We start from the raw sequence: 22639 nt of genomic DNA on the forward strand, positions 1-22639 counted from the left end.
TAAAAAGTGGTATTTTTATGTCAGGAGAAAGTGGCATACAAAAATTAACCTTATGGATAAATTTGTTCTTTACTACAGAAATTATTCAAGAGAGACTGCATAAGCGTAGCTGTTATTTGCTTGTGCAGTGTACACAGCAATGATAAAAGGCTTTAAAATGTAGAGCAATGAAGAAAAAAACACCTGCTGCCTGTTCTTTAAATGGCAAAACTAACTCTGCTCTGCCATCATCTGCTTGTTACTATGGGAACTGAGAAGAGACTTCCCTGCAGCTAGCTTCGTCACTGATGCTCATGTCGCTGCAGTGGGGGTAGCTATTTATCTAGGAGTGGCTGCCGTTAAACATTCAGACACACCACTGTCTCCCCTTGCCTTTCCTGTTAAAGGGGACAGGTTACAACCAAAAGCAACAGAACTCTTCAAAAAACACTGCAGACAGGTAAAGAACCCATCTCTTTGTTGTGTTCATAATCTACCTGCACACTGTTCTGATGAAACAGCTCTTGTACCCGGAATAAGGCTTGTTGTCTGGATTTCTGTTGTTGCCTTTCTGTGTATTAATCTATTAAATGAGGTATGAGCAAACTTGTAAATGCTAAATGTTATGTATTTTTTTCTGCTGCAAAGCTTTGAAATAAGCTAATTATGGTAACTCCCCCTCCCCCATTAGTGTATGTGGATACCTTTACCTATGTAAATGGTTGGCAAGAAGCAGGAATTTGTTGTTTTCAATATGTATGTATGTTATGTATGTGCATACGTATGTATGTATGTATGTATGTACGTAGGTATGTATGTATATATGTATGTATTTATTTGCTACTTAGAGAATGAAATAACAATACAAATATTGTATATAGTCCTTGCACTAAGTAATGCACAAGCTTAAGAAATGAGTTTATTTTGTTTAAAATAGACATGTGAAGACTTATTTCTGTAGTGAAGTATAAACGAGAAGCATTTGGGAACCTAGTGTGAGCACTTAAAACTCTCTAGAAGTCCTTATTGTTGAGGTGGCTCCTTCATATGCTGTTGGAAGTATCACCTTGTATTCCTTGCTCTGTAACTTGTATAAGAAAGATGGAACCATAGTGCATGCTTGACTGGTAATTGCATCTCGTGGGACTTTGACAGTGGAGGTGTAGCAGACAGCCTTTAATTTCACCTTAATTTTAATTTCACATAAGAGGTTAGCCAGCATTAGCATTATTGAAAGTTCGTTCAGATGTAGTACACTTTTTATATGTTTAGAGAGGTGCAAGTGGGCAAAATATTTAATCTTTTTTTAGACTTACAGGTGATAGAAAAGAAGTAAGGAACTTTGACAATACAGCTATGAAAAATGCGTAATGAAAACCCACATTCTGAAGTACTGGTGTATAAAGACATATTTGTTTCTTAATGATAATTACATATTTCTAAAACAATTATATTAAGATACAAGATCCTAGTTTCCGTATTTAAAAGTTTCTCTAGTGGTACCCAATAGAAAGAATGGCAAGAATTTTCCTTGGTTCCTGTTGTAAAAGAAGCAGAGGAATTCTGTTATTGTGTTTTCCAGTACACCTTTTCACTTATTTTTTATTAATATGTGAATTAAAGTATTCATTCACTAAATATACGCTTCAGTGATACTTTGTTGTTTTGTAACTGGACTATAAAACTGCTGTATTATTTCCTTGTTGACATTTCTTAATCTACATTGCAGTTATTTGTCATAAATTCTATAAATAATCATGTCATTTGTAGTGGTAAGGTGTAGTCCGTGGCACTCACGCACATTACACATTTTCTGCAGCAGCATTTATTCTACTTGTGCCTCAAGAAGTACCTTCTTTAGACATGGCCTAAGTGATGCGATTCAGACAGTCGAGCAGAGAACACTGTAATTTAAGTAAATAAACATATAGTAATGAGTACTGTGATTATTACTGAGTGGTCACTGACAAATACCAGATATGCAAAGGACGTCTTAGTTCAGCTGCCACTGCACTTTAATTTTCCTTGATGTCAACCACTGCAGCAATCTATTAATTTAAACTGTTATTATTAATACCTATTTTCTACCACATAATGTACTTGGGGTTTGGGACTGTGTATACTGTGCCATTTCTAAATAGCCTTTCATTGCGTTCTAGTGTTTATTATTACAATATTATAGTTATCACAGTTTGTATTTTGTTTACCTCTTTATTTCCATTATGTCTGTTAGACAAAATGTTTTCCTACTGTTTGTGCTATTTCCTACAATGCTATACATTTCTGCTTTTTTAAACTGTAGAAGTGTAGAGTGTACATAGGTAAATCTGTGCACTATTCCTTCAGGACTGATCCTGGTCTATTCAAGAAGTACTTGGGGTTATTGCCCTACAACATTTCTGTTTACTGCTTATTCTCAACCATTATCTGGCTTCCAGCACATTAACTTCTCTCTCTGGGGACCCATATCTTTTCCTACCACTGTGCCTGGCACCTTTCTCCTCTCATTGCTTTACCTACCTCTGAGCTGGTGGTCCTTATCAACTGTCTCTCTCCCACCTCACTCCCATTAAGTTAGGCCTCTCAGCCTACCACTTGGGAACTCCACGTTTACTTCTGCATGTGGAACCTACAATATTGCTCAGACTGATTCCTCTTACTGATTCCCCTTCTGTCCTCCATTTCTATGCTTAACCCTTTACCTTGACTAAATTATTACTTTGCTTTGCATTCTACAACAGTATCATGATGACAGACCTAACCTACCAATGCAGGCACCCTGGCTCCATCTGGCTTGATGGAAAATAACGTCTTCAGCCATGCCCTACTGCATTTCAACAAGTTCTAAAGCCTACTTAACACTCCCAACTACAAAAGCCAAAGTTAACATTTCTGGTGCCAAATTGATTTTCAGGGCCTTTTATTGCAGAATGAAAGACTCCGTTCATCATTTCTTCCATTTCTGGAATATCTGTACTCAAACCCACAAATCCTGTTATTCCTCAAAGTATTGGCCAAGGATAAAGTTCTTAAACTGCTAGAAGTTTTGCTGGTATGTTACCTTCATTTTGAGGAGGCTGTAAATAGCCTCCATTGCCACAATCAGTTGGGAGATTGGGAAAAAAGGACAGGATAAGTTAATTTATTACTACAATACATCCTAGTATCTTAGACAGCCAGAGGACTGCTAATAACTTAATTTTTACTCCGTTACTCTAATATATCACATCTCAAGATAGTTTACTTCTACTTTGTAAATATGAGTATCTGATTTAGACTATTGGTCATGAAATAACTATCACTGTTCTTCAGAATTAGAATGTAAGATTGTTTCAAATGGATTCTTCTGTGATACTGCTCTTAATATTTCTGAATTCAGCTAAATGAAAAATTGTTGTGGATAAGATGTCAACTTTTGTGAAAATGTTTTGTACACCATTGCAAAATGTTACCTTTGCCATATGTATAATTTCCACCTCTGTGAAAATAGTTAACAAATGAGAAATGTAATAAGACTCTACATTCATGATTGCTGTCATTGCATTTGATGTGTGTCTTCAATGCCGTTACTTTGTGCCTTTGCACACAGGTCATGGATAAAATGGTTCTTAGACCAGACCACCTACCTGGTAAACAAAAAAGGAATACAATTTGAATCTTTGTCAGCACTATAAATTCCGTATGTTTGTGGAGTAACTGAAAATGTAAGTACTTCCACTTTGATTCCTGAAGTTGGCTACCCACTAAATTGCAACCCCAGTATTCCCACTTTTAAGACACTCTTTAACTGAAGGTGTTGGAAACTGCCCACAATATTCCTTTTCCAAAGGGAAACAAAGGATCTACTCAAAAAAATAGTTACCCCTTTCTGTACTGGGAACACCTACAAAGCTGCTTAAAATGATTATGTATTTACCAATTATGGGGTTGGGGGTTGGCATAATAGTTAAGGTGTTTACCTCACAGACACTAGGTACAGGGTTTGATTCTCACCTTTGAAAGGGAAAATTGGCTAGGTTTAAAATGGCCCACAATGGCTGCCACTTGTGTGTTTGCATTTGTATATATAACTGTTCCACATGGAGTCTTCAAAGCACCAGGCTTTCCCTGGAAATAGACCATATGCTCAAAGGGACCATCCATTTGACACATCAAATACATATTAAATAAGCCAACTATACATTTAAAAACAAAAACTTTAAAACTACAGCTAGCTATGCACAATACAGCTAAATTTAAATGTTATGTGATAGGTTATTGCCTTCCTGCACTCCAGCTTTGAGGAACAATGCCACCCCCCAACAGCTAAATGCAGTTTTTTTCTAAGATCAGACATAAGCCATTCATCTGCATCATCCTTACTACTTGCATTTTGAAAACGTTTACATCATCTAAACACCAGGTGGCCAAGTACCCCCCCCCCCCCACACACACACCATTCTACTACTTAGGGCACCTAAATTTTCATCCACCCAAGTCTGTTGTAATCTCTAAACTGATGAAATGGCAACTGGCATAGCCTCCCATGCACTTTCATGACCAGTCACCTACGAAATAGAACAAATGAATATGCTCATGCTCTGTGTGAGATCATTCATTATGATTCAACAGTGGTTAAATAAGGACAGAAGCAAAATGGCTTTACCAACCACCATCTTATACCAATTGCTTTTGCAGCCTTTGAAGGACAGAGCACAGTTATGGGAGGGGTAACATGCTTAGGAGGAAAGGATCAGTAGACAATAAGATTAAAGTTCAAGTTCAAAGTGGCAACCATTTTCCCATTCATATCTTTGGGCTAGTGATCTCTAGTGATCACTGATGTGTTATAAAACAAAACTCTCTCCATAAGGTACTACTTTGGTGGGAGCAATGTATGTTCGCCAAGTGGAGTTCTGCGCTTACCAAGCTTGTGCTGCCATTAACGCATTCACGGCGACCATGGGGAGATTAGCATGCAGAGGCTTGCTTCCCCTTGGGAGGTAGTGATTACGGGCTCAGAAGAGCTGCCATGGGAAGGAGGGGAGTGCTCCTATGTGGAGAAGAATCAGTAAGGTGACCATCTCCCTCCTGCGTATACTTCCTTTTTCCACAGCCTACATTCTACAGGTCAAGTGATCTATGAACCGCATGGTAGGTAACTTGAGTCTTAGGTTAGATAATTTGTCATCTCATATCCTTCCATTATGCTAATGATTGGAATTCAGAGGAAGTTTGATCAACTGTGATAATAGACAGGGAAAGGGAAGACTAAGATCTGTAGATAATTGTTCATTTCATGTAGGAGACATGGTGATCTTAATGAGCTGTACCTATCACTGATGGGAGGTACACATTCAATTTACCCAGTTAAATGTGAAATAGGGGGTTACATAATCAGACAGCATTTTCCAACTTTCCAAGTTAAAAAAACAACAACATATATTTGTCCCCTATCCAGCACCACACAGTCTGACCATCTTCTCCAACCCTGAGAGTCTGAACTCAGAATCGCAAGTCCTACACTTAACACCAGCTAGCATCTGATCCATATCAAAGAGAAGGCCACAAGCTACCCTCCCGGCTCCAGGAAAGAACCCATAGGGTGCCACTTTTCCCAGAGATGAATACATGGTCTTGTATGGTAAATGAATGAAACTTGGTGTAGTGACCATTAACAAGGAAAGCAGGACATGAGAATGGCTGGCAAAAAGAGGTCTTTAGACATCCATGTAGTTAAAACACAGAAAACAAAACTGTGGGCAGTCAAAATGAAGATCTTGTTTAGTCTCAGGAAAACATAAAACCACAGTGGTGTCCTAAAAATGGCTTTATTACATGAAGGAGAACCACTTTCATCTTTTTTACCAAGACTTCATCAGACAATTTTAAAACAGCTTTTGAACCAGTATAAATAAGAGTCATGACGATCACATGATCGGATAAACTTTACTTAAAGAAACAATGCATCATTTTAAAATTGAAACATATTGACACATTTTAAACTCCTAAAAGGTAAAGCACAAGCTTCCACAAACAAATTATGATGGTTATGATGCATTGTTGTTTTGTTGTGCTAAATTCAATTAACACGTATGTATAACACTTATGTGTTTATAGGTTCATAGGTTCATAGGTAGGTACCAGGCTATTGGCCCTAGGGCCTATACAAGCCTAGCCAAAAAGGTACCCTGGCTTTCGCCACCCAAGAAAATTATTATTGTGTAAGAACTCTTAATATTAAAGCAAAATATTCATGTACCTATCTCTCATATGCTCAGTACTTCAACAGACTGCTGATAGATATAATGTAATTTAATCCTGGGGGTGCTGAGGCATTTAAATGTAGCTGTCACCATAATTTACACTTTTCAAATATTATGCCCCACGGACCACCCAGAGGACTTTGTTCTACTTGCTCCAGTACGGAAAATACAAATTGGTGTTCAGTATGTGCATTTATATATTTAAACAGGGCATTTGTATTTTTTCTTTTATGTATTTCATATATATGTTCATATATATGTTCTTTTCACTTATGCTCTGTCTTCCCAATATAAAATGCACTATATACTTGGCATACCACGATATAAACCACACCGGTAGTATTACAGTTAAATCGCCCTGTAATGTTGTAATTCTTAGAACCTACTGGTATAGTATCACTGGTCAAGATATGCTTGCATTAATTACAGGCTCCACACTTAGCCATTCTGGCTTTTGTTGTTTTATGTTCACTGGTTAAATTGTCAAAAATATTTTAAAAACTTGTACCTCTTTTATATACCACTATAGGTTGTTCACCCAACTTTTCAGCAACAATCCTGTCATTTTTTATAAGCTGCTTATTCTTAATAATAATATTATGTATACCCCTGTTATCCATATAAAGGGTAATAAGGAATGCACGACTGAGCTGTATATTGTATTTATTGTTATTATTCATAGTAGTTATCTGTGCATGATAATTTGTACTAAAACTTGTATTATTATTCTCAGTATGTGCGCTTATTGTAGACCCTTTATTTAATAATGGGATATAAAAAACCTGAACTTCTTTTAATAACAACTTCAATTTTGACAGAATTTACCAATCCTAAAGGGTATCCTCTATTAATAACCATGTCCCTCAGCAAATCACATTCTTTCAAGAATTCCTGATGGTCAGAGACCATTCTTGCTGCCCACACCATCTGACTCTTTGTTACTGCTTGTTTCTGATGGTAGGGGTGCTACTAGCAAAATGTAAAAAGGAATTTGAATAAGTTGGCTTTCTGTAAATGCAGGATGTTAGACCATTTTAGTGTTTTCTTTAGATAGTTTTACATCCAGATAAGCTACAGAATCATGTCCTATGGTACAAGTAAATTTAAAAATGTATGTAGTATTGCTAATCTAATCAACAAATTGTATTCTATCTGTTGTGACAGCCCAAAATATAAATATATCATTCAAGAAATGGATATACATAGCCCAAGATGTTTGAAATTCACTATTATACACATATTTTTGTTCACAGGCTGCCATGATAATATTCACAAATAGGGGCCCACAATCTGCCCCCATAGCTACGTCTGTATTCTGCTGAAAGTAATGACCTTCAAAAAATATGTACTGAAAACCAACTTATTCAAAATTCCTTTTTACATTTTGCTAGCACTAGCAGAGAGTAGCAGAGGGACATATTTATTAATAGAGGATACAAAATTGAAGTTGTTATTAAAAGAAGTTCAGGTTTTTATATCCCATTATTAAATAAAGGGTCTATGATAAGCGCACATACCGAGAACAATAATACAAGTTTCAATACAAATTATCATGCACAGCTAAGTATTATGAATAATAACAAATACAATATACAGCTCAGTCGTGCATTCCTTATTACCTTTTATATGGATAACAGGGGTATACATAATATTATTATTAAGAATTAGCAGCTTATAAAAAAATGACAGGATTGTTGCTGAAAAGTTGGGTGAACAACCTATAGTTGTATATAAAAGAGGTACAAGTTTTTAAAATATTTTTGACAATTTAACCAGTGAACATAAAACAACAATGGATACAATGTCTAAGTGTGGAACCTATAACTATTGCAAACATATCTTTGCCAGTGATACTATACCAGTAGGTTCTAAGAATTACGACATTACAGGGCGATTTAACTGCAATACTACCAGTGTGGTTTATATAGCGGAATGCCAAGTATATAGTGGATTTTATATTGGGAAGACAGAGTGTAAGTTAAAAGAACATATATATGAACATATATACAAAATAAATAAAAGAAAAAATACAAATGCCCTATTTAAACATATAAATGCACATACCGCACAATGATTTTTATTCTCCATACTGGAGCAGATACAACAAAGTCCTTGGGGTGGTCCCTTGGACATAATACTTGAAAAGTGTGAATTATGGTGGCAGCAACATTTAAATGCCTCAGCTCCCCCAGGATTAAATGACATTATATCCATCAGTATTTTGTTGAAGTACCAAGCATATGAGAGATAGGTACATGAATATTTAGTTTTAATATTAACAGTTCTTACACAGTAATCAATAAGTTTTATACATACATGTTAATTGAATTTAACACAACAGAACAATAATGCATCATAATTTGTTTGTGGAAGCTTGTGTTTTGCCTTTTAGGAGTTTTAAAATGTGTGAATATGTTTCAGTTTTAAAATGATGCATTGTTTCTTTAAGTAAAGTGTATCCGACCATGTGATCATCATCACTCCTATTTATATCTCTTCAAAGGCTATTTTAAAATTGTCTGATGAAGTCTTGGTAAAAAAGATGAAAGCACTTCTCCTTTATGTAATGAAGCCATTTTTAGGACACCCCGGTGGTTTTATGTTTTACTGGTTTTGAGAATAGACAGTTTGTGAACTGTTAGTCTCAGGAAACACATACAGTTGCAAGTAGAGTAATAAAATCAGACAATTATTTAAAAGAATATTTTCTTCTTGTGCCCTGCAGAGAAGCTATACCATTATTTCCACCTATATTTCCAGACATTGATGCATTATCTTAACTGAAGGTAGATTTGCAGAGAAGCCATGCATCACCCACACTGGCCATATGACAGACTCAAGTTGTCTTATTGGTGGTGTTAGAGATCTGGAGTCAGGGATAAAACTCAAACACCTGTAGGACTGCCCAGGATGAAGTTAGAACTTAAGGCAGTGTCTTCTCTAGGTGGGTTGGGGGTTATTACCTATGAGTGCCAATCTACCTGGCAATGGCTGGATGTACTGCTACTACCGGGACTCTCCCCATAGGAGCACTTCCCTCTTTCTCACAGCAGCTCCTCTAAGCCCATAATCTCTACCCCTCAAGGGGACTATAGATGTGACCTTCTTTGATTTCAGCATGTTATTTGACACTAGATGATGAACAAACTAGACAGATTTGAAGTGGGTAACAAGGTGGTAGCATGGACAAAAATTGGATAGGTTAAATGATATCGAGAGTCACAGTAAATGGAGTCAGATGGATAGATGTGTTCTTGTGGGCTACCACAAAGGTCAGTATTGAGACCAGTCCTTTTCAGTGTCTATATAAGTGATATTACAAAAAGTCTCAAAGGAGACTATGATTATTGACTGTGACTTTTTTGATAATGACAACAATCTGTAACAACATAGGTTAAGAAGAGAGTGTAAAAAGGGCCAAAACAGACCTGACAAAATCAGATAACATGGTCTAGAGTATCTTACATTTACTGCAAAAATGCAGACTACTTTTCTGGATCCCTTTGCAAACACCCCCCCCCCCCCAAATGATCAACTGATGTTTACCTTCACTCTCATTGCTGCAATTATCCACACCACACCCAGTACTAGCTCCTGGGTGGGGCAACTGGTCACCCTGACAAAGAGAAAGGAAATGTAAGGAAGTATCTTCCATAGGAAGGTTGGTGAATGATTGAACAGCCTTTAACATGAGATGGTATCATGGAAAATGTGACAGGATTCAAGAATGCATCGGACATATATAAGGCAGTTCCAATGCTGAGTGAAAGGAAAAAGACATAAGCTGTTGGTTAAGTAAGACCTGCAGTTTTTTTTCAGAAAATAGAGAAATAGGCAGATCAGATGGGGCAAGCAGTCCATATCTGCCATTAGAATCTGTATTTCTGTGATCCGACTTAAATTGACTAACACTGAGAACGTATATGTGTAATATGTGCATTATCTTCTGCAGCCAAAGAATACAAGACAAAACTAGAATACATTAAGCGTTAAAGCACTGACACTTTTCTCAGAACATATGGAGAAGACCTGTATTAAATAAGTTTGCATCGTAACACAAGTACGAATGACATTTCAGACCTGAGATGCTAAAACAGTGAACCCCCCCCCCCCATCACTAAGTTTTCATTTTAGAATCGGACATTAGCTAGGCAGCAGAATCAAGTCTAGCCAGACAACAAAGTGACTTTTGTTTAGAATGCAAGGTAAATATGGTTTATTAACTGTGTAAATATATCAGTCTAGATATTTGGCTTATTTTTTATTGGTGAGCAGACCGATCACATTTCGAAATGTGACAGCTGCTGTTTATTCTGGATGCAATACAGACTTCCTGACAGCTGTCATTTCAACGTTTGAATGATTTAATATTAATATAATCATTATAGAACTACATAATTATAAACTATTCATTATAGAGTTATGTGGTTTCACATATTTAACTGTCTGCCTCCTTAAGTAAATAAAATGCTTGAATAAAGAAAATCCCAGGAAACTATTGAGATTATCACATTAATGATATGTCAGTTACGCTAATGGAATCAGACAGTGAGAGTAGGGTCACAAAGCATCTAAAACAAACCTGCTATCTGAAGGTAACTATGTTTCAACATAAGAAGCTACTGGTTATTATAGAATTCCAGGTGAGTGGTGCAGGTAGACAGGTGAGACCAATCTCAAGAAAATGGATAATAGGATAATCAGGTGAATTTCCTTACATGGAAAATAAGGATTAGTGGAGATCTGGCAGTAAGGAACTGGGGAAAATGGGAACAAGTTGATGTGGGAGCAAGAGCTACCCTGATTGCAGCAGTATCTAGGTACAGTATGTATGGGGTCATGTGTAGGGAAGTACTTGTTGCACAGACTTATCAAACCTCACCAAACTGCAGCCAGATTGTGACAGACTTCCCCTCAATAAGATCTGTCACAGTTCTGCATTATCCTGCCTTCTTTTTTTTTTTATTCTGTATATTTAAAATAAAGTCAGACAGTGTCTCCAATCTTATTTTGTTTTACAGTTGCCCAAAAACCATCTGAGTTCTATAGTCTGTTTTTCACAATATTAGAATAAATTTTTGAAATTGTTGTATCCTAGCATAACTAAATGTGATGAATGTATTACTCCACACTGGATTTAGCCTGGGAAATGTTAATTTACAAAGACTTGTTAAAATTAGCTGAAACTACTGAAGCTATTTTATTTATTTTTAATCTCATCTTTTGCTCCACCCACTGTCTGAGCCCTCCCCCCACTGCTCACCCTATGGCTTGAGAGCCAGGCTTATTCATCCCCAGCACTAGGAAAAAGCCCCACAGGGAATTCATTCACTGTGTAAAGGGAGAATCTAATCAGTTCTCAACCTTAGAATAAGAGTGGAGTGTTAGGGAGTGGGTCAGTCTGTGGCTTACTCTAGAAAGATTCTAATGCCCCACCCTCATGATAGCCGAGAATCTGTTGTACACTGCTTGTCTGGCAAGTGGCTATGTGTTCCAACCCAGGAAACAAGTCTCCTGGATTCTATGCAGCATGGTGTCTAAGACCTATAGCTGATACTTAAAGTCCTGTTGCATTCCTGTAGAAGTTAGTGGCACAGTGACCAGACCACCTCCCCTCCTTGCAAGAATGGGTCTGCCAGCAGAGACACCACTTCCCTCCCTCCCAGGATGGTTGCTTCAGCAGTGGCCTCTCACTTCCACACCCTCTGCCACAGTTCTTCCAGCTCCCAGCTCCTCTAATTAAATTTTATTGTCTTTAGTGCAATAAGGTCTTTTTAAATGTATGACTCAGGGTCTCAGCTTATTTTGTCCAGTTTTATTTTGTTAGGAAATAGCTCAGAAATGCTCTTAGTAACATTTTTCAAAACATTACTTAGTAATGAGGCCTTCTGATGCCAGTTTCAAATTTACAATTTAGCAGCACTTAAATCAATAATTTAGCTACCTTCTATTGTATGAATGTATGTGCTCATAGTTATGGTATTAGGATACATAGAACTTGGTATTTATCCAGCGGGCAAGACTGGACTGAGCTCTACAGTAGATGTAGGAGGTAATGGTATTTGCAGAAAGCTGTGTTGTACTTATGTAATGTTAGGCATTCAAATTACTGTCACTAGTTTGTTGTACTGTCCTTCTCAAACTGATCTTCTCAGATATAATAGTTCTTATTTTCACAGGCAGCTTAAGAACCTGCTTGCCAAGAAATGTTGCATTAGCCCGATGCCACAGTGTAGTTTAATCTTTGCAGTTTTAGCCAAAATGATTAACACTTCATTTTATACTGCCTTTCTGGGATCCTGTGATATTACACAATGACTTCTAGTTTAAAGTTTTGTTTTGTTAGGACAAACAGCTCTATTTAGGGTTACAAACTTTCTGTCATTTCCTGCGATTTTTAGTTCAAGAAATATTCTTTCACTTTACTCTCATTGTTCTAGGAAACTAGGATACAGTATCACAAACAATTTATAAGGTATGAAAAAAGGTCTGCAACAGAAACTGATTTTTTTTTCTAAATAACTAAAACTTAATTCCTTTACAGTGATTGTGGGGATGGATTATTCTGCAAAATTCTTATATCTGTATATAAAAGAATCCCATTGTGAGCATCTAAAAAGATAGTGTCCCTATCTGTACTTCCTGATTGGGAAAAGAAGGAATAGTGGTCATTTGGGAGGAAAAATAAATAAATAAAAATAATAAAATAAAAAAAAATGGTCTGGTGGCAAAATTATTGTAGGTACTTGCTTGTGCTGTTAAATGAAAACACAGAGTTTTCCACACAAACTCAACCAGACCCTCAGCTAAACTGCAGTTGCTCTGTGGAGCCTGCTATGGGCTTAAATTGCTTTGACTTGCTGATGGTTTATTTAACAAAGATTTGGTTCAGTCAGCCCACCTTCTGGCTGTATTCAATAAATATGCCATCAAACGTTTGTTGCGCCTATTATTTACATTCAGGGAGTGCTTCAATGAGCCACCGATCATCTCTCAGAGACTAAGATGATACAGTAATTGTATTAACTATATATGTAAATGCTTACAGGTATTGAAATATTATTAAGTCTAACACCTCACTCTGACAAGTCTACACTTAGCAGCTTTAGGTGCTCCCCTTCCCCATGTTTATCCTTTACTAATCCCTGTGGTTTTATTGCTGTTCCATTGTTCTGCCATCTTAATTAAAAAGTCTTGCAGATGTAGATCTCACATGTAACACCATATAACTTTATTTACATGGACATAATCATTGCCAGTGAATTTTTCTGGCTTTTAAATTATATCATAGACCTCAGTTTACTTTTATTAAACAAAATACTGGAATCCCCATGTCTTACATATAAATTATAAGAAACATGAAGCTCAACATGTCAACTTTAAAAATCTTTGGACTTTCCACCCCATAAATTAATATCTACGTCTGAAAGTGTGGAACTCTTTTTTGCTGCCACTATCAGGAAACTACCAGCTTTAGGCTTTTTTTGGATAAGCTAAAATTGCTACTTCAGGAAAAAAAGCAAAACGCTTAGACCTGAGGTCTCACCAGATCTCTGCTTTCTTATAAAGGGTTTAGCTATCAGTGTTCTATTAAGAAATATGCAGAGGTCAGGTTTAATACTGTCCTGGATCTTAGCCAAAAGGCCAAGAAGTGATTGGAAACTTATGAATCAAGATACCAAGTAGAAACGTAGTTCTGAGGCTTTTTGGAAGCCATAGTGCACTTAGTAGAATTAGATAGAGATCTTCACGTCATGGTGATCCACTCATGAATCTACTGATTCTGTTCTGAGAGGAGTGCATTTTTGTAAATTACCTGGCCAGTTATAACTGAAAGAACATATTCCAGTATAGAAATTCATAGCCCTTTACCTTTTGCACCTCTTTGGTCTCTTGTGCTTCTCCAGTTAAAAAATATGCTAATCTGTAACTTATGGTAAGCAGTGACTGCATCATGTCTACTGCGCTTTGGATACAGTGTATAAAGATCAATGTTAGATGTACTCAGACTACTAAGTACTTGAAAGTTTGCAGTCTGCTGATTCTATACATCCACACTTTGGTTTGGGATAATCAAATCATTCTTTACCAGGCTAAGTCTATTTTGGGTGCCAACCATCACAGATTTGGTTTTCCCAAGCTTGATCTGTTGGCACAATTGCTCATTGCTCTTTGGCTTTGCACTAATTTCTGATACAGTTTTCATAGGCCCATAGGACTGTTTTCTTGGCATACATTGGTTTGTTCATATGTGATACACAGAGAATAGTGACTGTCAATCAGTTCTCAAAAAGATCTATTGTGAATATAACTTGCCCCATATAGTTACAGCGCTGGAAATATGTAATTTACAAAGTCTAAAGCCTTTCATAGCTCGCATACATACTATTCTAAATTCACCTTCACCCACTGTTTTGGTAAATAAGGCCTGTAGCCATGCTGTGCCCATTTCTGAAGCCATGGTGATGACTGCAGCAAGCCACAGCCATCATTATGTTTTGCATTGAATAATGGGAAATCAAAGAGGAAGGGATCCATAAGTCATCAAGAAAGATTTGGGTCTATATTTGGGAGGTAGAATAAGATTTACAGACTTCCAAATGTCAATGAGAAATATAGTCAAAATGATGTATTTATAGTATACCTTAATGGTTCAAAAAGATTAATGTATAGCCCCTCAAATCCAGCCATTCCATAGTCTGGAATCTCCCTTAGCAGTTTATTCACCTTGAAAACTATGACTTTACTAAACTAAAATTCAGTAGAAAAGCCATAGATATGTTCATCTGTTTTATACACAATATTGTAGATGCCAAAAGAACCTAGCAAATGCTTCTGCTACCTATTTCATTGAGTTTATGCAGCCTTGATGTTTAATGAGATAACTTAACAGTGATTCCCCCAGTATATGAAATATTAATTTCTTTCCAGAAGGGCGGTTTGCTATTTTTTTCAGTAATCTGATTAAATCATTTTGCTTGATGGCCATTGAGAAAAGGCACTTGTTTACAGAATTACTAAGAGTACAAATGCAAACAAATATATTGCTATATTATACACAGTCATAAATATTAAAACATTTTTGAGACAGTAAAATTTTAGACAATTTTGTAAACACCAGTAAACTAAAATTTGGGGATTCCAGCTGAAATTAATTTATACAAGAAATAAGTGCTGTTAAAATTGAAGACTTCTGTGTTATACGTTTTCTGAATTCACACAAAACATCTGAAGAGTTACAATGATAAATATATCAGAAATGGATCCCTGTCAATTGTTGAATGGCCACAGCATCGAATGTCTGAAGATCGAGACAATAATATCAACGGCCAAAATAGTGAAACAGAAGTGAATGGGAACTGCTTTAGCCAAGATAGAGGAACAGCAGAGATCAGGAAAGTAGTCCTTTCCCCATTGTGATGCGATTTCAGAGTTGGTATATATAATTAGCAGGGGGTGTGGAGGTGCAGCCCCCTCCCCCTGCAAAAAATCTTGTTTTAAGGGGATTGTTTTTTTTTTTTAAATCCCATTCACTGTTTTAGCCATCAGTGTTAACAACTTGATCTTCATCTGTTTGTCATCATGGCCATTCGACGATCGGTCAGGGATCCATCATAAATGTTTCAATTTGCTTTGATTTTCCATTTTCTACTGATGATTTCACAGTTGTTTTAAAAAGATCACAGGTAATGTATGACTTGGTAGACCTGTAATGAACTTCAAAACTGAATTATAAAAAAAGTCTTTAATTTCTCTATTCTGCCCCATTATAGCTAAATACATCATCAAGTTCTAATCTAAAGCAATTAACAGAGCCTTACCCAATACTCTTTCTGATGTCCACTATTAAACATGGATATGTACTGTATAAAGATACTGGTGTGCAATATACTGTAGTACATAAACTAAACTCCCAGGTATTTTCTGAAAGGATGCCTGAAAACCAAGTGTCCACCTCTACTTTGCCATAAATAATATGCAGAAAGACATGCAAACATATTTCAATGTTTTTATTGATAGACCATGAATCTTGCACCATATTTGAACAACTATGAAACCTGCTGATAAGCCTCGTGTAGTTATTTAGAGTCAGTTGCAGAATACACCAATGTGATGTCATGAGCAGAAACTATTATGTTTTAGTTTATTTTTTTTTTAGAAAGCCAATTTGTGACCACAAAAAAGTCTATGCAGGCAGCCTTGTAAAACTCATTTCTTTTGGTTCATAAAAGCAAAACTAACACAACCTATCTTTATGACATTTACCCTGCTATGTAAATGAGAACTTAAAAGAAGAACTGAGTTCCAATCAAACTGTAGCCCTTCAAGAATGCTTTAATATATTTTTATATTTGAAACTAGGAAAAGCATTTCACAGCTATGCTTGTCTGGTTAAAACCTAAAGCTGTAATAGTTGATTTTTTTCTTCTTTGCAGCCATGATGAAAGTCTGCTAACAAAGAACTTCTAAATATGTGATTAGCTGATCTACCATAGATTCGTGAAACAGTTCAGACAACAGGCACAACAGTACTATAGGTCTATAATTACTTATTCCTTTTTATAATTTATTTTATTTGCATTTGTTGACCGGGAGAGTCCACTGGGTCACAGCGACCCATTTTCAGTGGAGGCCCAGGGAGAAAAGCTCAACAAGAAGTTACATTAATAATAACAGTGAAAGAGAGGTTACATAATAGACAAAATTCAGAGTCAGAAATATTAACGTAACACTATAGTAAGCCATAGGCTTTCATGTGTAACATTCATTGCAAAAGAAAATGAAGAATAATAAAAAAGGTTACATATTTACAGAAGTATTCAGTATAAAAATAATTATAGTAAGCTATAGGCTTTCATGCATAACATTCATTGCAAAAGAAAGGGAGGTTACCTAGTAGATAAGTAATCAATATATGCACATTTAGAACAATTATGGCAAAGAAAATACACATTAGGTAACAATGTATCTTTTGAGTATTTTGTGAAATAAAAGAAAAAAAAAATTAGAACATTCTCACAGTTAGACGTTGCCTGTTCGATTCTCAGTTAGAGCGTCTTCTGTGTGGCGACATGCGTGAACGGGCATTCCTTGGTTGAAGGTTGTGCATTAGGCCCGGCAAGCCAGCACGTAAAACTCTACTGCCAATCATTAGCGGACCGGAGTTCCGCTGTGGCGACCCCTAACCGGGAAAAGCTGAAAGACACAGACAGACAGACAGAGAGGGTGTAGGATCTTATGAGTTGGGGGGTGCTTAGGTAGGAGCATGAGAAGGGTTTTCTTTATGTACGACAACAAAATAAATCTCTTTACATTTTGTGTGGTCAAAATGATGTATTTGCAAGATAATTTCATCAAATTATTATGTTACTGGCCAAATAAGACAATCATGCTTTAGGTTTGCTGTCCTGATACCTATACCACCCCCTACACTGTAGGGCCATGTTGTACTGTATAACCTGATACACCAAAGAATCACCCAATAGAGAAATCATTAAAATTAACTTCTGTATGTAGCTCAAAACACATATCAATCTTATCACATTCCTCGTCTGTTGATAAAGTTATCTAATTCTTTAGCAATTTGAAAAGCATCAGTAAGCAGTATATGATCATCTGTTTTTATACTATTATATCAGATTCTTTCTTTCCTGTTAGACATTTTGGCTTTTCCAGAGATCTGAGGAATTCTATTCAGATTGCGAAAAAAAAAAATGCCAACATTCCCTGTTCTTCTTGCTACATATCATTCAGGTGTCTTATTCTTTTAAAATATGAATCTCTTATAAACATTTAAGTTTCTACCTTGAGGTACATTTTATATGATCTCTTTTCTTAATTTCTAAGAATACCTGTATGTCACATCACCATTTGTAAGAAACAGTTTTACGTGGTTTTCATTGTGTTAGCTTATCTAAAACCAGACTTGTATGACTATTAAATAGTTCATGTTTCTTATCTAATCAGATGCATGCCAAAAGCTAAACAAATCCAGCTACTTAGATAACTTTACTATAAACGTCTTCCAGTTTTAACTTACAAAAATTTCTTCAAACAAATGTTTATTTCATATCTAATGCTTTTGTTCAATCTCAGGTTCCCTAATACAGGAAAGTGACCAATTATAATTTAGTATGCAGCTTCACAATTTCCAACAGTAAGAATCTAATTTGACAAAAGACAAACTAATAATGGGTGGGTTTGGCATAATAGTTAAGTTCCTCAACTCATAGATACAAAGTTGTTGTTGTGTCTTTCGGCTTTTCCTGGTAAGGGGTCGCCATAGCGGAACTCCGGTCCGCTAATGATTGGCAGTAGATTTTTACGTGCCGAGTTGCCGGCCCTGATGCACAACCCTCAACGAAGGTACGCCCATTCATGCAAATCTCCACACAGAAGACGCTCTAGCTGAGAATCGAACAGGACAACGTCTTACTGTGAGGCGACAATGCTACCGCAGCACCACCACCACAGTCAACTCATAGATACAAAGTACAGGGTTTAATTCTGACCTCAGAATATTGACTAAGTTTAAAATAGCCCTTCAGGGCAGTTAGCCTAGTATTTATATATGAAACATGCCAAGACTTTGAAGATCTGGTCGACTGCATTTCTAAAAGTGTAATATCTGATCAAGGCAATTATGTTTCACATCTTCGGTTATTTACTGTTGATCATTCCTGTTTCAAATATTTGTGAATGACCTGCAAGACAGACATTTCGTTTAGTGCTTTACAGAAGGGGAAACCACATACCTGTTAAAAATACAAGAATTTCAACAAGTGATATTATCAGTATTTAAGTTTTGTATCAGAAATCATCTAATGTTTCATCAACAATAATGCATCTGAAATCTTGTTTTATCATGATTGTCATGACTCCGCCTTCCTGTCTCTCCTCCCTAGATGTACCACAACATACTTCTGTGGCATATTAAATGTTTTCCCCCTCCATTTTTGACCAAAGATTCAGACAGTACATAAGTTCACAATATCATCAAGCCATTGATATAACAAAACATTTTAGCATAAATACATTAGACATTTTAATATGAAGTATGGGGCATACAGACTACAAAAAGTAAACCTGGAACAACATTCTAATTTTTAAAAGTTAATGGTACAAGCCACAACTTTTCCTGTGGAGTGGTATACAACCCGTGCCCACTCCATAGGCATGCATTCATGCTGTAGCATGCCTCTGCTTATTAGCTGTAAAACACCACCTCCTCTGCAGCTGTTTCCAGTAAAGCAATCCTTCTGCTTATTAGCTGCAAAACACCACCTCCTCTGCAGCTGTTTCCAGTAACTCATTCCCTCATGTTTTATGTATGAAGGAAATGGCAAACAGGTGATCCATGTCTTTGCTTGTTTAATTCTCACTCAAGCCAGTTAACAAGGCCACTAACATACCAGATGAAAAGAACTCAAAGATGCAAGCAAACAAAATAAGCAGGATATACTGTTAATAAACTTGCAGCAGTCAGAATGAAGAAAAGTAGGCCCGACTTTATGGCATAGAGTGATGGAGCCCTGACTGCATCTCAGCCAGGCAAGTTCAATAACCAGATTGGGTGCTGGAGGAATCAGGCAGGAGAGGTGAGACTGATCGACTTTGTATTTTGTCTATCCTGGTGGGAGCATTGTGGACATCTGCTAGCAACTGGGTACTCTATATTAAAGACCAGGAGTGGTTTCTGCTTGTGATCAAGCTACCAATCATTTAGTGTCCAGAAAGGGTCTTGAGAGACCAGACATTATGGATAGTGATGCCCATAATGCCATGCTCACTCCACCCTAATTTCCCATTCCCACTGCATTTCTAAGAAATCCCCACCACCACCGCAAATCTGATGCCTGCCTCCCTACTCTTGCCCTTCTACTGAGAATGGCAACCTCACTATATGAAAAGCCACTCATGCCATTCTATTTCCCTTGGACAGGGACCCAGCCTGTGTCCAGGCTTACAGCAGGATTTCACTTTTCTCACCACATAGAGGGAAGAGAGGGAAACGAGTGAATGAATGAATGAATGAATGTCAGTGTTAGAAGGAATTGGGGCAAAAAATTAAGAAAGACATCAATCTTGTTTCTAAAGCACTATCTGCTATGCACCTTACATAATAAAGAACTTCCATTTTATTTAAGTACCCATGAAAGTATTCAGAACTCAAACAAACATGAGCTCTGCATTTGTGCATTCTTGACTCTCGCTGAAGCCAGCTAAAGAGACCACCAACATGCAAGTAAGCAACCAAAACAGCAGGGTATTTTATTATTAAACCATCACTAGTCAAAAAGGAAGGAAAATGGCAAGTCTATAATTTTATTTGTCAAATATGCCCGTGCATATGTAAATGAAATTATCACCACCTATACAGATGCTCCCAATAAATCCCTTTCCTTTATGTTGTAAGTACTCAGGAAAACAGCAAACAGGGTCACTGTATCTTAGCTCCCTTGATTGTCAGTCATGATGGGCTGAGCCCTGAGGCATATCTAGTAGACCTGGTGAATGAGAAGAGGAGCTTGGGGCAGCTGACGCTTAGGTGCAGGGGAGGGGAAAAATATGTCCTCACTGCAATTATATTTATCAAGTAACATTTCTCATACTCAGTTTATAAGAACAGTTCAGGGTTGTGCATACAACACAGATGATATTCCCAACCATTCATCCTATATCATAACATCATGTTGAGCTAACATTTCAGTGTATTTTACCCTTTCCGCAAAGTCGTATGATATGAACACTATTCATTCAGAGCTACACACTGAGATACCACACCATTTGTTAATCCTGCATCTGCAAATAAATTCACTCCAGTTTTAAAAAAAAAGCTTTAACAAAGTATGATACATCCAATTAAACTTTAGGGTCCAAAGTTTAGGGTCTTCCATCTAACAGACAAACTACAACAGGCAGTGTAAGAGGTCCAGAAAGCATCTGAGCTGATGAAGTCCTGTGTTTGGTATGAAAACGCAGTGAGTCAGTTAATGCATTAAAGGAGTGTATTGGAATAAACATTTTTTTTCATGTTGTCACCTTTTTAGGTGTTGTTTGGCACTGAATTTCTTCTTTTGGTTCTGGTCTTCCATCTCTACAAATATGCATAACCACAAATCTGAACATTGTTTAACTGTTTCAATTAAACAGTTATTGTCAAAAAATATTCTCTTATTTCCTAAATAACAAACTTAGTCAGGCTGCCAGAACTGATATAAAACTGATATAAAACTTGCTCCTTGACAAGACGAGACTGAAACTTAACAAAATATTTTGAGGTCCTCCAAGTACCAGTCCCAGAACCAGTAATGGCAGCCTGTAAGTTTTCTCCAGATAAATCACTACACTAGAGAACCAAACCACTAGACCAACCTGTTTTTAAACTGTACAATCTAAACCCTTCTTCCTCTCCATAACTCCAGTCACTCACATTTTCTTTCTAGGTTTGTGAACTAGTTCAACCAGCTTTGAAGTAAAAATGTTTAACTTCAGCAGGTAGTTACTAACTTCTTCTTTCATTGCTATACTTTCCATTGCAATGACAAAATGCCATCCACCTTTATCATTAGGCAGTATATCCACATTGTTATCACTTCTGTCCATTTAAGCCATAAACCTCAACCATTTGCTATTCCTGATTCACCATTTAGCTAATGCTGTCTCTATTGATATATTCAGCACTGCTACAACTAGCCACTTGCAGTCCAGATGAAAAGGGCTTCAATCCACAAGCCTGTATTTCAACATTCATATTTACAAAGGACAGAATTATGTACCAAATTCTATTTGACTAGGCTGGCAGTCTTCACCCATCTCTACCAGTCTTCACAGGTACTTCAAGAGCTCTCCTATTTGTAGACATTTTGAAATGCTTTTCAGTACTACTAGTCTGTTTTAGTGTTAAACAAAATGTGTTTAGTGTTAATATTGTTTGTTTTTCTAGTTGTTTTGTATTTTGTAAAGTTTGTTTGTTTTTTTTTTACTTAGTCAGATGGCCTTCCTGAACTCATATGATTTTGTATGGGTAATTAGTTTTGCAGCAGAATATTAGAAGACACTATAGGTATATATATATATATATATATATATATATATATATATATATATATATATATATATATATATATATAGATAGATAGATATAGATATGTGTGTGTGTGTGTCAAGATCAATGATAAAAAATGTAAAAATGGCTTGAGTAATAATAATGAAATGCCCAGACTATGTATTCTATTACTTATGGGAAATACTGCTTTCTGTTGAAATGTGGAAATATGTAATGAACTATATTAAAATGTTATAATCAATTGTGCAGACTGAATGCTTTGGAGGATAAGACTATAATCAAGCTGAACTGCTATTTTATGGTTCTTGTACCCAATAAGAAGATTTTTTTCTACCAATTCCACATG

General features: G+C 36.5%; 1 protein-coding gene across 1 annotated transcript in view; it reads left to right on the forward strand.

The window, feature by feature from the left end:
- The first annotated feature begins 304 nt into the window (after positions 1–304).
- LOC122817077 (E3 ubiquitin-protein ligase RNF182-like) overlaps positions 305–22639 on the forward strand; it is a 156038-nt gene continuing 133703 nt past the window's right edge. Inside the window, exon 1 of the mRNA XM_044090230.1 lies at positions 305–439. The gene's annotated coding sequence lies outside the window, so the exon portion shown is untranslated. The remainder of the gene's footprint in view (positions 440–22639) is intronic.

This window comes from Protopterus annectens, chromosome 12.part0 (genome assembly GCF_019279795.1).
Source record: "Protopterus annectens isolate FY-2018-M chromosome 12.part0, PAN1.0, whole genome shotgun sequence".
Lineage (NCBI taxonomy): Eukaryota > Metazoa > Chordata > Ceratodontiformes > Protopteridae > Protopterus > Protopterus annectens.